Below are 17,849 nucleotides of genomic sequence, written 5' to 3'. Positions count from 1 at the left end.
GTGATAGTTAGGTGAAATGTCTGTCAAAACATTACATTTTAAACTAAAAAAAAAAACACTGAATTTTACCAGTCATTGTTAACTGAAGTAACTATAACTTGTGCCCCTGGCATGCACTGTTGTCATGAATGATATTATTTCAGATATCGCATTGATGTTATGAATGATGTCACAGAAAATACTATGAGTAATGTAATATGTGAGATCATAAGCAGTGCATGGCGATGGCACAAGTGTTAGTTATTTCAATTAACTATAAATAGTGAATTTCAGTGTTTTTTTAGTTTAAAATGTTACATTTTAACTGACATATTCACCTAACTATAACGCCACTTCAACCTTTGTTTTTTTCAGTGAATTTCTATTATTTATTTTTTTAGCATAAAACAATATTTTATTACCATACTTAACTAAGCCTACCCTGTGCCTAGGCCCTACACCCAATTCCCCGTTGGCGGCCAGCCCCCTGCCACGCAACGTGGGGTTGGCTTCACACCCTGTGCCCAACCCCCCCACGGGCTGCCAACACGGCACTGTGTATGTTGGCTCCCTCATTCTTTATTTTAATTTGTTTTCTATGAAATATGACATGGGGACCGAGGCATCAAGTAAAAAAATTGCGACTACAACCTTCTCTTCGTGTGTGGCCAGCCAATCATATTGCATGTTTTGAAATTTTTCGGTACTGCAGTGCTCCACTATAGTGCAGCGGAGGCACCACATCGCTATTTATACACACATTTTGATCCTTAATTTCTCAAACACTGCTGAACAGATTTACACAAAATAACAAAAAGCACACCTTCAGCTAAATAGCTAGCTTTCTGCCAAATGTAGGGTCATATTAATGAGCCAAAGCTCGTTCTTGCTCCACATTAGAGTCATTTTTTTAAACGCTAATGTGGCCCAACTAGGCCCAAATTTGTGCCACATTTACAAAGTGTTGCAATGCAAGCATTGCACCACTTTGTAACTCTTTGCGCTACATTATGCCTGCGCCAGGCATAATGTATGCAAAGGCGGCGTTCCCCTGTTAGGGGGTGCCGAAAAAATGATGCAAGGAAATGTAACAGATTTCCTTGCGTAATTGTTTACGGCACTACCTGCTCAGAGCAGTCGTTAAAATTGGGCTTTCATTATTTATAATGGGCCCCTATGTACTCTGCAGGAGTAGCGTCAATATTTTGGTGCTACTCCTTCAGAGTACATCAATAGCATCCTGAAAAATGACGCTATTGCCCACTACCCTGCGCAGTGGTGTGCCATATTTTAAATACAGTGCATACATTGTGGTGGTGGGGAGGTGGTGAAGGGCGCAAGAAAAGTGCTGCTGCACACAGTGCAGCACCACTTTTCTTAATCCCTTAGTCAAATTCCTTTCAACCGTTTTGACAGTAGAGTTGTTCAATTTTCCTATGGGAAATTGCGTAGGGAAAATAGGTTTTGGATCCCCCATTTTCTCAGCCCGCTTGACAGATCGCCCTAAAAAATACCAGGAAGGAGCTGAGGTTGGTGAACTATTTTTTTCGTGAAGATTCATCGAACAGCTCTAAAGTTATTAGAAAAAACACTCTACCTATGGAAACTCTGACTTAAATAAAGCCACACAGTGCACATAGTTCGCACAGATAACTCTATAGATAGATAGATAGATAGATAGATAGATAGATAGATAGATAGATAGATAGATAGATAGATAGATAGATAGATAGATAGATAGAAATGCTTTGGTGAGAGATGCCCATCAGCAAATAATTTGCAATCTGACCAAAGTTCACAAATGTAGCGCACATACAAGGACAAGGATGCTATGAAGTGTTTCTTTCGGGGTGCTAAAGAGCAGATTTCATCCTGTGCATTTCAGCTTAAAAAGCCTTTCTCAAGGGTGCCATTACATTACAAAACATGTTCTATTAAGTGCTCACAACAGGGCCTAAGTGAAAATGAACACAAATGTAGGACAAAACAGAACCCATCCTCAGTAAATATCACTCAGTGGTAGCACCATAATGGAACTGAGCTTATACAGCATTTAATATATTCATTTCAAATATTAAAAACATTATGTATCAAATGCAACAATTAATTAGGTTCAACTTCATCTATTAAAGTTCATTAGTTATAATGTCATCTCCAAAGATATGTCATAATGTCATGTTTTAAACCAAAAATTTATATCAAATTGTTCATTGAGTCCTAAAACACAAACATGACAAAACTTAATATTAAGTTCCCAGTGGGCTAGTGATCCATGTGTCACACTATGTAAACTTATACAAGACTGCTCACATATCTGTTGTTGAAGCTCTTATCTGCATTCTCATGTGGGCTGATGCTTACACTACTATTATACATCATAACCATAGACTCTATTAGCAATGTAAAGCTAATCCACCCAAAATAAAAAAAGAAAATTCAGTAAGACATAGCTCAAGAAAATACGTTTTATACTCTATATAGATAAGTACCAATGTCCATTGCCAGTTAGGTTTAAAAAAATCACTGGATTGTAGTATATCCATCGGAAAATTAAATAAAATAAATGGATAAAATCAGTAAAGCACTGTATCCAGGCATTTAGGCAAACAATACTAATTTCCTAAATGTACATTTAATTACTCATCTATGTTCAGGCATGTGGGAGTCTTTATTCACAATGTATCTAGATTCTATTCGCCTGAGGGTCATTTCTCGATTACCATCTCGTGGTCTTAATTTTACTCTAGCAATTACAGATAATCACAATCTAAGCCATATTTTGATGTGTAAATGCACGTAGGTGCTCTAGAGTCCTTCTCTTTGCAGGATGTATAGTGCTCCCCACATATGGAAGCCCCAGATGGACAAGTCAATATATAGACCACGTAAATGTGAATTACATGTGAGGAATTACTTGATAGTCATAGGTTGATTAGAAAATTGAACTTTGTAGTTAGCACATCATGGATGTTCTTACAGGCCTTACAATTTTTACAGAAAAGTTCTGAAATATTTTATTGCTACTTTTGCTTTTAGCTGTTATCTCAGATTTCATCAGTCTGTCTCTTAAGGAGAGATTATGCCTGCATGTTATTAAAAGATTGGGGCCCAGCTTCAGCGATAATATCTCATCTGATAAAAGGATATGCAAATGTTTTTTAAGCAACCTTAGAAATCCCCTAATTTAGTGCCATATGTTGTTATAAATCATGATGTAGTATCTCCCTTTTTGTTTTTTGAGGAAGGATGCATGAGATTGTTCCTATCTCTGAGTTCAACCCTTCTGAGAGTATATGTCAACACCCCAGATGGGTAACCTCTCTGTTTGACTCCTAAGCATGTCAACCCTAATCTTGGTAAATAACTCATTGGTACAGGAATTACGCTTGGCTCGCAACAATTCACCAAACGGAATGCTCCATTTTAATTTTAAAGGACAGGCACTCTTAGCATGTAAAATGATGTTGCCCACTGTATCGTTCCGAAATGAGATAGTCTCGATTTTCTCACCCACCACATGGACCCTTATCAACTGTTTCTGAAATAATGTTACTTGTGAATTTCAGATTATGAGTATTTTTGTTCATAATCTGTACAATTTCTTCAGCCACAGATACACCCCCTTCCTAAATCAGAAATAAATCAGCAATATATTTGATCCATGTAATAAAGAGGGAATTATATGTAGACATGTCTGAGCTCCAGACCAACTGCTCCTCCTATCAGCCTGTCACCAAATTGTCATAGCTGGGGGCGAAGCAAGTACTCATGGCCGTTCCCTGAGTTGGAACTTATATATTCTCATCAAATAGAAAGGAATTGTTATGGAGGGAAAACCTGATAGTTTTCAGAACCATTTCAGTATGAAGTGAATATGCAAAAGGTTTAGTCCTTAGAACATGCTTACAGATCTATTCTCCCAAGATGTGGTCAGAACTAGTGTATAGGGCACTTACATTTATTATAAATGAAAGATAGTCTGGTTTCCAGGTAATACCTCAATATGAGCCACGAAATCCACACCATCCTTTAAAAATTAAGGTAAAACTAAATGGGCAGATGAATAATTATATGTCCTTGTGATGAAATTATAGGTCTTCCCGGAGGATTATCAGTATCCTTATGAATTCTGGGTATGAGATACAAGTAAGGAAGTACTAGAAAACTGCATTTCAGAAATTGATATTCCTCTATTTCAGTTAAACCATGATCATGCCATTCTATCAGTTGCTCAGAAAACCGCTGATGTGCATCACTGTAGCTTTCTCTCATGGTAAGGGCATTGCAATTCTCCTCAGTTAATTGACGATAGGCTTAATTCATGTATTTTTCCTTAGGCATTCCTACTACATTGCCTCCTTTATATGAGGTATGTGTAATTATATCAGTCTCCTTTTCAGGTGTCCTGAGGGCATGACATTCACACCAACTTAAATTACCCTTTAAATGTACTTTCTTTCTACAGAGTATTTAAGATCTTTCACTACAGCTTCTTGAACTGTGTTGATCGCATCTGGACTTTGGTCAGATTCCTAGATATGTTTGGATATATGTATCACAATCGGCCTGATCTTCATACAGAATACTCAAAGCTGTTCGCCAGAGGGGTGCAATAAGAAGGGCAACCAGAGTTTCAGAGGATCATCTTGGTGAGTGTCGCTGCTGGGATTCCAAGCCCTGCATAAAGGTTCATTGTCTATCTGCAAGGCTGACAACGAGAAATCTAAAAGATTCCAAGTCACGCATTGTAAATGTCTTTGAAAAAACAAGGATTGAAGTTCCTGACAAAAGCCCTATAGGATTTTAATATTCCGCATACTTTATTTTTACCTCTGAAGTGGCTTCAGGAAAGGAAGTAGAAAGATACAGATGCCTCTGTGGGGCTGATCACAAGTTCCATGATAGCAGTTGTGAGTTACCACCCTACCCATATTTACTGGTACTGTGTGGTATCTCTCTGCCATTGCAAAACTGTTTCAAGTAATGGGATTTAACAGACAGGCATGGCCCTACCGCACCTGCTTACGCATATCTTCCCTCATTTACACACCTGTTTTCCAGTTGGCAGGTAGAACTTGGCCTTAGCAGTTCTGAGTCCACTGAAACCGAGGGACTTGGAAGTGGATAAGTGGTAGGCAGATGCCTTTCCGCTGACTCTTGATCAGACCCTTAAGTGTCATTTGCTAAAGAGGAATCTTAGTACTTGCTGGCATAGAAAGCACACACTGATTGGCTCAAACATGTGCTTCATGGGAGCTGGACTTACCAAAGAACAAAATCACCAGGGCTTATAGATGCAGAAGCTGTATGAGGCAAAAGTTACATTTACAATTCGAAGCTGTGTACTAGCAAGTATGGATGAACCTCAGAAGGTTATATGGACATTTGGTCTGGCAGTGATCGTGATTATACTCATGAAAGGATGCAGGTTCATAGCATGGCTTTAACACTCATGGAATGATTAGAGAGGCGTTTTATATTGCAGCAATAAGCAGACATTTGTTTTTAGGTCTGTCCTACCAGACAGCACAAACTGTTTGTGAAAGATCGATTGTCAGCTTACAGTGAGCTTGGAGAAATGCTATTGCTTACATTGATTGGCTCTATTGGCAAACTCATTTGCTTCCTTCTTATTCAATGACTTTGCTTCGTCTTCTTCTGTTTGCCCCTCCATGGAAGCATACCCGCTATACTTGAGTTCTCCCACTGCTTACCTTTTGGGCACTACTTTTTTCTTTTTTTGCTTAAGTACTCCATGAGAGTGCATGTGTTTTCCATCTATCTTCCTCCTGGGCTTCTCAGCCTCTCCTCTGCATCCACGTGTTCTTTCTCAGACATGTGCATCTCCCCACCTCCTCCTTCTTTGCTCACCCTCATGTGCTTCTCCCCCCGCATTATGTCTTTGCTCATGTGCTTCTGCCTTGAGTGCTGCTTCCCTCTCCCACCCACCTGCTCTTCCCCCCTCCAGTGCTACTTCCCCGTCCCACTCCTCGCTGCAGCCTTCTCGACCCGGCCACTCGCTACTGCTGCTCCCTCCCTCCTACACTCGGGGCCTGATTGCAACCTTGGCAGATGGACTACTCCATTACAAAAGTGACAAAAGCCCACCATTTTACAAGTTCCATAGGACATAATGGAACTTGTAATACGGCGGACAGGATATCCGTCACTTTTGTGACAACATACCCATCCGCCAAGGAGGTAATCAGGCCCTCAGTTTTTTTCAAATGTATTTATTTATTTTTTGTAAGAGAAGTAGGCAGAAAATTGCTACTGACCTGTCCACCTTAAAAGTGCATTTGCAGTACATCTATTAATTTTTTTATTTACCGATCCATCTTGAATGTGTGTAGAGAATACACATACTGACAAAATGATGGGGCTGTGCCTTTCTTTCCCTACCTTTTCGCCATGGTGCACAGCATCTTGCCAATGCTGTTACAGCATGGCTGTAAGGTATTTGCAAGGCCATTAGGTCCTAATGCGAAAGATATTGGCTTTACCAGTGCTTGTTAGACAGAGGTGAGCTGGGTCAGTCATTGTTGAGGATAGACAGACAATACCAGCTTACTATTGATTGACTTTGATGAAGACTGTGGAAGTGGCTGAAGCAACAGGGTGCAGGAAAACTTCTGTGATGCTCTATAAACACCTGGTGTGGGGAGATTGACAGTACCTATTTCTTATTACCTTATAATCCTACTGATCCACACCGCTTAGAAAATGTCCTCGTCATGATACGACCACCACAATATAATGTGATTTTGAGGCTTGGATCTTGATGAGCAACGAATCTCTGTTTTGAACCACCAGGCTACATTCGAATAAACAAATACCTACATGGCCTGTTTCATGTAACAGTCTGCCCGCTATCAGGTCTAAATTATAAAGGGGTGTATTGTACTTGTGATGTATAAGACCATAGTTTGCATGCTTCTTAATAACTTGCTATAGTCTAGTTTCTAGCGATTTGCTGAATAGGTTTTGAGGTCAGTCCTCGGTCATTTGCTTTTTTTGTAAAAATAGACAGAAATTCTCTACATCAGGCTCCGGGTTACTTTCAAACTACAGACCTCTCTTGTTTTCCAGAGTGATTCAGCACCGAATCAACCCAGACAGTTGTATTTTTCCACAGTGCAGTTTCTTTCTATTTTTCCTTCTAGCCCAATTTCCCTTTTCCATCTCTCTCTGTTCTTCTCCAGGTCTCTCTCTCCTCCAGGGTATCTGTCCCTTCGATCTCTATGGGCTTCTGCTCGGCCGTCCCCCAAAACCTTCTCTCTCCTCCCTGGGCCTCTCTCTGTTTCCTCCTCCGAGGCATTTCCATTACTCCAAGCCTCTTCGTCTCTCCTCATGTTCTCCCTACAGGCATTTCCGTTCCCTGAGGCTTCTCTATTTTTTCGAGATATCTCTTTTCACCAAACCCCTCTATTTCCCAAAGCATTGCTCATTCCACCAGTTCTCTCGTCTTGCAATCGACATAGCACTTTTTGAAGCCTTTCCGTCTTCCTCCAGGCATTTCTCCTCCATACCTTTTTTTGCCCCCCATGTCTTTTTAATGCATTTCCTGCAGTGTAGGCCGGTTGACTACATTTCTTTTTAGGGTTGAGCCTGCGAGTGCATGTGCTAGTGCATGCATCTCACTTTCAACACTGTTGTCTATAGTAAATGGCTTGGGACCCGCACGCTACTTATTAGCATTGAGTCTGCGAGTGCATGCACTAGCGCATGCTTCTTGCTTGCAAGACTCTGTTGTCTACAGTAAAGAGCTTGGAGCCCACCCACTACTTACCATATATTTTGCTTGCATGACACTCTTTTTTATAGCCTCGTAATTCGTCACTGCAGGCCTAGCAATCATTTCCTTTCCTCTCTGTGGCGCAGGGACCAAGCACTGATTGAGTCATCTTAATCACTGCCCATCTGTTCCCAACGTGATTGATGTACTATTTTTATTTTCCACTTCTAGTGCCCTGCAAACAGAACGCTTGTGACTGGCAAAAACATGCCCAGCGGGTCAAACAAAATTGCAAAGTTTTATTTTCTGTAGCTAATTTCCTTTTTTTTTGCCAAGTCGTCTTTTCTCTCTTTGCACTCATGTTTTCTTTTGTTTTTGCTCGTGGGCGCTGATCTCAAGAGAAAAAAATAATGCAACGCCTCATTGTTTCTTTCTTGTGTGTAATTTCTGAAATGATGCTTTAACACATAATAGTGCTGTACACCCCAATTCGCCCCACTACAATCCAGGCCAAACCACCTCACCTCACCTCACCCCACACCAATCCACCCCACTCAATTCAGTCCACCCCACCTCAATCGTATCCAAACCACTCACCCCAATCTAATATGCCCCACTCAAATTCAAAACAATCTGCCCCACTCCAATCCAAAACAATCTGCCCCACTTCAGTTTTTTACACTCCAATCTGCCCCACTCCAATCCAAAACAATCTACCCCACTCCAATCCAAAACAAGCTGTAACACTCCAAAACATTCTGTCACACTCCAATCCAAAACAATCTGCCCCACTCCAATCCAAAACATGCTGTAGCACCCAAAACAACCCGTTGCACTCCAATCCCAAAAATTCTGCCACACTTCAATCTGCGGCACTCCAATCCAAAACAGTTTTCTCCACTCCAGTCAGCCCCACTCCAATCCAAAACAATATGCTCCACTCCAAACCAAAACATTATGCCTCCCTCCAATTCAAACCAATCTGCCACACTCCAATCCAAAACAATCTGCCCCACTCCAATCTGCCTCACTCCAGTCTGCCCCAATCCAATCCAAAACAATCTACCCCACTCCAATCCAAAACAATATACTCCACTCCAAACCAAAACATTATGCCTCACTCCAATTCAAAACAATCTGCTACACTCCAATCCAAAACAATCTGCCCCACTCCAATCTGCCTCTCTCCAGTCTGCCCCATTTCAATCCAAAACAATCTGCCCCACTCCAATCTGCCCCACTTTCAATCTACTGCACTCCAATCCAAACAATCTGCCACTCTCCAATCTACACCACTCAAATCTGCCCCACTACAATCCAAAACAATCTGCCCCACTCAAATCTGCCCCACTCCAATCTTCCCTTTTCCAATCCAAAACAATCTGCCCCACTCCAATCCACCCCACTCCAGTCTGCCCCACTTCAATCCAAAATAATCAGATCCACTTCAGTAGGCCCACTCTAATCTCCCCACTCCAGTCCAAAATAATCCACCCCACTCCAGCACGCCCCACTCCAGTCCTTCCCACTCCAAACCAATCCACCTCACCCCAATCCAATCCACCCCATGCATCCCAGTTCATCCACTCCAATACACCACACTCCAATCCAATCCAATACACCCCACTGCAACCCAATCCACTGGCTCCAATCCAATCCAATCCACCTCACTCCAATCCAATTTACCCTTTTCCAATCCACCCCACAACAACCTAATCCACCCAAATCCAATCCACCCCAATCCAGCCCAGTTGAATCTATCCCACTCCAATCCAATGCACCCCACTCTAATCAACTCACTGCAAAAGAATCTGCCCCTCTCCAATCCAAAATATGCTGCCCACTCCAATCCAAAACAATCTGACACACTCTAATCCAAAACAATCTACCCACTCCACTCTGCCCCACTTCAATTAAAAAACAATCTGCCCCACTCCAATCCATTTCAATCTGACCCACTCCATCCTGCCACACTCCAACCTGTCTGACTCCAATGTGCCCTACTCCAATCCCAATCAACTCACTCCAATTCGCCCCAGTCCAATCCAATCGACCACGCTTCATCCCAATTCACCCCACTCTAATCCACCAAAATCCACCCCACACCAATCCATTCCACCCCAATTCAACACAGTATACTCCACTCCAGTCCAACCCACCCCACTTCAGTTCACTTAACCCCACCCCAATCCACTCCACTCCAATCCACCCCACTCAGTTCAATCCACCCCACTTCAGTCCACCCATCCCATCCCACTCCAATCCACCCCACCCGACTCCAGTCCAATCCACTCTACTCCAGTCCAGTCCACCCTACTCCAATCCACCCGAACCCAGTCAACCCACTCAAATGAATTCTAGCCAGTCAAATCAACTTCACTCCACTCCAAGCCAAGCCACCCTATTCCATTAAAGTCCACTGCAACCCATTCCACCTCACTCCAGTCCAATTCACCCTCACCACCCAATCTATCACACTCCAGTACAATCCACCTTAATCCACCTCACTCCAGTCCAATCAAGTCCACCTTAATCCACCCTACTCCCGTCAATCCACCCCACACCAATCTAATTCAGTCCACTCCAATCCAATCTACTCCACTCCAATCTAATCCAGCCCACTCCAGTCCAATCAACCCCACTCCAGTCCAGTCCACCACAGGGCACCCCAATCCATCCCACTCCATCCAATCCATCCACCCTACTGCTATCCAATCCACCCCACTCAATCCACTCCACCCCACCCCACCTCAATCCAAATCACCCCAATCTGATTCACCCCACTACAGTCCACTCCACTCAAACCAATTCACCCTATGCCAATCCAGTCCACTCCACCTCAGTGCAACCCAACCCACTCCAGTCCACCCACTCCAATCCTCCTCAGTCCAATCCACCCCACCCTAATCCACCCCAGTCCAATTGAAACCACCCCAATGCAACCCACCCCAATCCAAACCACTCCATCCCACTCGTCTAAGCAAGCCCACCCTACCCCAATCTATCCAACCCAATTTCAATCCACTCCACCCCACCCCACTCCAGTACACCCCACTCCACCCTAATCCAATCCACCCAACCCCATCCCAGTCCACTGCACTCCAATCCATCCAGCCTACCCTACTCCAATGCAATCCACCCTACGCCTATCTAATCCAATTCAACTCATTGCAACCCACCCCACTCCAATCCACCCAACTACAATCCATTCCACCCTATACTACCCCAGTTCAGCCCACCTCACTCCAATCCAATCCATCCACTCCACCCCAGTCCACCCCACTCAGTCCAATTCACCCCACGTCAATCCAGTCCACCCACCTCAATGCAGTCCACCCTACTCCGGTCCACCAAACCCCAATCCACCTTCCACCCAAACCACCCCACCCCAGTCCAATCCAACCCACTCCACCCTAATCCAATCCACCCACCCCATTTCGCTCCAGTCCATTACACTACAGCCCAGCGCATCCCAATTGAATCCACCCCACCCCACCCCATTTCAGTCCACTCCATTCTCAATCCAATCAACCCACTCCAATCCACCCCACTCCACTTCAGTCCACCCACCTCCACCACGCTGTACTCAATCCACCCCACCGTACTTTAATCCAAACCACCCACCCCAGTTCTGTCCACCCCAGTTCTGTCCACCCCACTCCAATCCAATCCATCCAGTCTGCCCCATTCCAATCCACCTCACTCCAGTCCAGTCCACCCCAATCTAATCCAGTCCACCACACTCCAACCCAATAAATCCAATCCACCCCACTCCAATCCAGTCCAACCCACTTCAGTCCAGTCTAATCCACCCCTCTCCAATCCAATCCACCCCACTACTTCAACCAGCTCCACCCTATTCCACCCCATTCTACGACAGTCTCTGCCACTGAACTCTTTTCCCCTCTATGACACTCTACTCCCCCTACTCCACTCCACAACGCTCCAATAAATCCACTTTTTGACACTCTTTTTCCCACTCCACTCTATGACTCTCCACACCACTAACTTTTAGCCATGCCGAACAGCAGCCACACTGGTGTACAACATGGCAAAAAAACATTGCCAAAGTCAATAGCTCTTGTATAGACGAGACCTGTGCTTGTTTGGTTTAGTAGTTAAGGGCCTCTCTGCAAGTCCCCAATGGACTGACTGCAAGACTGCAAAGATTAGGCTATGGAATGTCATATAGAAGTGAAAAACTGTATTGTTGGTTTGTGCTACCTAAAATACCACTTATATTTGCTATCTTGCTTCCTTGGACTGGCGTAAGGGCCTCACACGTTTAAGAGCAATAAACTCCAGGAGAGAGTATTGGGGTGTGTAGTAGTCTTCCAGTTGTAGACAAGCTGTGTTGTTTGTGGAAGGCTGAGCCAGTCTTTCATGTGTTGCTGCTGTGTGCACTACTAAACAAGCCCTGGCAAAGCCAATAGGTTTCACCTTTCAGAGATATTTGCATTGCCAATGGTGTTTAGCCTTGATGTCTAGCATCCCTGATGCTGTGTAGCATGGCTAACTAAGCCAAACAAAACCTATGACCTGGCTGGCTGCGTCATTTTTTCTGCATGAGCACCAGAGTCATGGGTAGGGCAACTCGGAGGGCACGAGTTGTGGGGAGGAGAAGCAACAGGCAACAGAGAAGAAGGACACGGGTGGGCAGAAGCAACATGGAGGATGGGGTGAAGCCGGGAAGCAACGAGCAACAGAGAAGGAGAACGGGAGGAACACTGTGTGCTATAGAATGGAAGCAACATAGAGGGCAGGGCTAGGCAGGAGAAGCAATAGGTGAGACAGCAACATAGAGAGGGCAGCAGAGAAGCACACAGCCAATAGAGCACCAGGGGGGAGGACATGAGAGTGAGTGCAAAATGGAAGGAGGCTGGTAGAAGCACATGGCTGACAGTAAACAACACAGAGCGTAGGGGAAAAAAATACACAAGGGAGAAAGCTGGAAAACACATGTATTCTCTGGAGTGCCTATCCAAAAAGTAAAAAGTAGTGCTTGAAAAGCAAACAGTAGAATCATGAGAAGCCAGCCAATAAAGAGAGATGGTAAAGAGGCTTTACTGATGGGATGGGCAAACACAAGATTGAAAGCTAGGACACAAATAGTAAGTAAACAAATGAGAGTGACAGGAAAGCCAACCAATTGTAAGCAATGGGCAGGCTCCAAGGCCTTGTATGCTTCTGGTAAGCCCATAATATGGTTTGCATGTGCTGTCTGGTAGGCTTGCCCAAAAAGGGATTCGAGAAATTGATCTGCAATGTGTTTGTCCATAATTTTTTTTTTTCATTGGAGGCACCTTGAAAGGGAAAGTACCTAGTTTTATATTGTTACATAGAATTGTTTGTGTATGTTTAACTTAATTTTAAATCAACAGCTTAACATGAAAAAGGAGTTCAAATAATTTATAACATGCAACTAATGATAACCTGTTTTTTTTATGTAGAAAACATCAACCATGATCAGGCTCATACCAAGTCCTGTGATAAATGTCAAGTTGACAATATATGTTCTTTATCATAGATTTGAAATTCTGAGTCAATTGCAAACTGCGCCGAACCCAGAGTATTAAACCCAAACTTTCCTCAACTGTTACCTGGAAGAACCTGCGAGGTGGAAACAGCCCAAAAGAGGGAAGTGATGGGGTTTTCAATGTAACGCCTTTTCCAAACACTCTGTGGTTGGAATCACTAGTTACAACCTTGTGATAGTAATGCTGCAATCCCTGGAAGCTGTAGTTCAACCATTCGGAACCACGTCAGAATGAGGGTGATGACCAGACCTTTGGCTTGGGGAGGGGGTGCCCTCCATATGTATAAATTTGATTCAGTCATTGCTGCTATAAAACACTACACTCCTCATTTCAGTGATTAAGGAAGTAGAACTGTCAACATTTTCTCATGGAGACTTAGGGCCTGATTTCGAGTTTGGTGGAGGGGGTTACTCCCTCACAATTGTGACGGTTATCCTGTCCACCTTACTACGATCCCATAACAGCCTATGGAGATCGTAATATGGCAGACGGGATATTTTGGCGCAGTAACCCCTCCGCTAAACTCTACATCAGGACCTTAATTTGTTGTGTTTACTGAAAATGTTGAAGAATTTGGAGAGGATGCATTGATTACTTCTGGCACTGGCACAGCCCAACGTAACCACAAAATACAGTCATTGAATAACCGCATGTGAATCAGTTTTACAATGTTACAAACCCCTCCTTCGAGGTCAATGTGAAACTGGTATTTTATGTGCCCTATTTCTTTTGAGATGCCATGGATGACCAGAAGAGGCCCGCAAACTGTAGGAAATTGGGTTACTGGTTTGAGTTGGAGGTGAAACCTTACACAAGCAGCTAACATAATTCTTGTCAGGGTACAACACAAGCAAATCACAAATTAACTTGTACTTAACCCTCTTGTAGCTTGGCATAAAGCAGTCAAGGTTAACTTATAGGCAATGTGTAACATACTTTTGCAGCACTTCAAACAGTAATAAAGTGAAAACATAACACAAGAAAAATCCCACTCCAATTTAGAAAAATAGATTAAAATTTAGAAAATTATTTGAGATTAAAACAACAAATATCCAATCAGCAGAACCAGAGATATGCACTTTTTAAGATTTAATGAAAATAGTTCTTAGAAGCACAAAGGGCCAACTGGGGCTATCTGGTTGCGCTAGACTGAGACAAAGCCACACATCCAGGCCGACTGCAATGGGGTGCCAGCTGGATAGCGGGACCAGAGTAGGCCTGCTGAAAAATCCTGGCTGCAGACTGTTGCGAGATTCCTCAATGAGGATGCATCACACAGTGGCGATTCTGATGAAGCTGTCTATGTGGCCTGCAGTGCAAGGTCCTTTTTTGTCGTCGAGGATGCCGTCGACGAAGGCTTGTGATGTGAAAACCTGCACTGGGTATGCGTCGTGCAGCAGCGGTTCCAGGGTGCTGTGGGCTGCGATGCAAGGTCCTGCATTAGCAATGCCTCATGCAGCAGCGGTCCTGATGTGTACCTGTGAGGAGATGTGTACCACTGAGTTGGTTCTGCTCAAGTGACCACTTCTAGGTTGGCAGAGCACTTTCAGACCACTTCAAAGGGTCCAGGACTGTGGTGTCAACACAGGTGCTGGGCTCAAGGTGGTTGGAGCCTTTTGTGTCCCTGAGGCTCTGATTAGGAGGCCAGGCAACTAGTCCTTGGAGTTACTCTGGTTATCCTGGGTTCAAGATGTAGGTCTAGTCCTTTTCACTCAAGCACCAGGGCAGCAGAGTTGCAGTCCTTCTTGCAGCAGAGCAGCATAGTGGACCTTCTGCTGAGTCTACCACAGGTCCAGATGTGTACTGAAGAGTTGATTCTGAAGGTCCAATATTTATATTTGGTGCCAGCTTAGAAGTAGGAGAAGGTTCTAGAGGTGTCCACCCCTAGAGGTGTTTGTAATTTCCTGTCTTCCAGGCCTGGCAACAGCTTGTCAAGAGACTAATGTGAAACCCTTTGTGAGTGTGCTGAGGCAGGTCTTCGTTATGGGCAAGTGTGATAGGTGACAGTTCCTCCTCCCATCAAGTCAGAAATGGCCCATTCTGCCAACACCTGTTCCCCCTTTGTCTGTCTGGGAGCAATACACAAGGACCAACTGCCAGCTCAGCTACACCTAGTCATGAGACCCAGGATACAGGCTGCAGGTATCAGGTGGTTAGGACTAGAAAATGCCACTTTCTAAAAGTGCCATTTTCAGAATTGTGACTTAAAATCTGACTTCACCATTAAAGAGAGTTTTACATCACGATTCTTTAGACACCAAACTCGAACTCCCCACCTGCTCCCAATTGAAAGTATTTATGTAACAAGGTAACCCAGTTTTATCCTATGGCAAAGCTGGGCCTTGCAGTAGTGAAAAACGAATTTAGAGTTTTTCACTATCAGTACGTGTAAAAGTTAAAAGTACATGTCCCAATTTTTTTATAAAGTGCACCCTTCCCTATGGACTGTGTAGGCTCTACCCTACGGGTGACTTATATGCATTAAAAGGGGAAATCTAGGCCTGGCAAAAGGTTTATTTTGCTTGGTCGAAACTGCAGATTAAAGCTGCACATAGAGGCTGCAATAGCAGGGCTGCAACATGTTTAATGGGCCACTTAAGTGGGTGGCTCAATCAGGACTGCAGACCCAGTAGTAGAATCAAATTTACAGGCCCTGGGTAAATGTAGTACTACTCTACTAGGGTCTTCCAAGTAAATTGAATGTGCCAATTGGATGTAAGCCAATTTTACATGTTTAGAAGAGAGGGCACAGTCACTTTAGCACTGGTTAGCAGTACTAAAGTGCACAGGGTCATAAAAGCCAAGAAAATGGGTTTAGAAAACAGTAAGGCGAAGGTAAAAAGTTTGGAGATGACCCTGCTGAGAGGGCCAAGTCCACCAACAACAGGCCAGATCCACATAACATCAGCTCTCCCTATTTTGGGAGAGAGCCTTAGGAAATATGGAGGGGACACGTGGATTGCCTCTAACACTGATACACCGACCTGCCCCTATAACCACAGAATCCAATCATTGAGTAAACTGCTTGAGACCCAGTTTGTTGTTTTGGTTATAGAATACACGTCTCAGGTTGTATTCATTTAACAAAACGTAACTCAGAAAAATGTACACAATTCAGATAGGTGCAATTATTTACAAGGTAGTACAAACTTATTTTCCCCAATGCATAAGCAGCTAGTCAGTGAGTTATGTGCAAGCCAGTCCCTTTCTATGCATTAAAACAACTCATGGTGTGACTTCTCACCTGGTTTCCCTGGCATCCCTAACTCTCTGGGGCCCATCAAAGGCCCTACCCTGGAGTAAAAGAAGTCCGCCCACTTGTGAACCCAAGTTCTATTCACACGCTGGAGGTCAATCCTCTCAGAGCAACCCCTCCCTCATCACCCTCAGTATCTGCCGGAGAGATGGGTGGAGCAACTGGGCCATGACTTGGTCCTCTGGTACAGACGCATCCTCCATGAGCCCATAAGGTCACCAACAATTTGATCAACCACCAGGAATGGAAAGCCGGTAACAGCCATGTAAGTGACTGACTCAATATCCAGTAAAAGGTTTTGCAATGTTGCAAATGGACACTTCAAGGTCAATGTGAAACTAGTATTCTGTAAGCCTTATTTCTTGTGAGATGCCAGCGTGACCCAGGAAACTATAAATTCAGCCTGTTACAAGGCAGCATGGTTCACCTACTATCTGGCTTCCCTCTAGTTGCAATACGAATTGATAAGCAAATGAAAACAGCATATTCACAAACAAGTCATTGCTTGGAATGGAAATGCACGCCATCAGGGAGAACAAACTTGACCCCCTATTGTAGCAATAAAGTGTGCACTTAAGTCGAGTGTCCTCAGAAGCCTCAGCATATTTTTGTGTAGTTGCTTCGCAGATTCATTAAAAGGCTAAAGAAAGAAATTGTCATCCCACATCTACCTTGGAACTATGTGACACTATGCTAAAACTGTGTCAGGAAAACACATGGATAACCATAACATCTCAGCTAATAATAATTCCATCAGATCCCTGTGACAATCCTCAACTACATCATTGCCTCCCCAGTGGAGAAAAACTAAATCAAGGGGCGGAAGCCCCCTTGGAACAATCTTCTTGGTGACTGTTCTCAGAGTGTTGATGCACAAGCCTTCTTGGCCATACCACCTCATCCTGAGGCCTGCTATATTGGCCTACTCTGTGAAGTCACCAACTCAATAAATTTCCAAAACCTTCCTCCCACAAAAATGTCCCAGCACCACGTTTCCTGCAGAGGCATAATAGTTAAATGCACAAAAAAGGCGAGAGGTATGTGAGGGAAAAATAAAATGCCAGATTACACAACGGCCACAGGTTAAATCGTATTAAAATGAACAAACCACTTGAAGCAGTCAAACCTCCAACTTCCAATTCTCTGAGCTATTTGTGCATCAAAGCCAGAATCTGTGGTCTAAATGGATACAACATTGCAAAAAGAATGTGAGCTAAAATTAGCCTGATCATCCCCACTTTCCCCAAGACCAACTTCAATAGCTTTGTGAAGTGGAACCATAAAGCGGATGTGAGAATTAGGTGTTCACCCTGCCCTTTTTAATGAGTTATGAGTTATAGAA

The sequence above is a fragment of the Pleurodeles waltl genome, chromosome 4_2 (assembly GCF_031143425.1).
Source record: "Pleurodeles waltl isolate 20211129_DDA chromosome 4_2, aPleWal1.hap1.20221129, whole genome shotgun sequence".
Classification (NCBI taxonomy): domain Eukaryota; kingdom Metazoa; phylum Chordata; class Amphibia; order Caudata; family Salamandridae; genus Pleurodeles; species Pleurodeles waltl.
The sequence above is the reverse complement of the archived record's forward strand: the minus strand, read 5'-3'. Positions refer to the sequence as shown.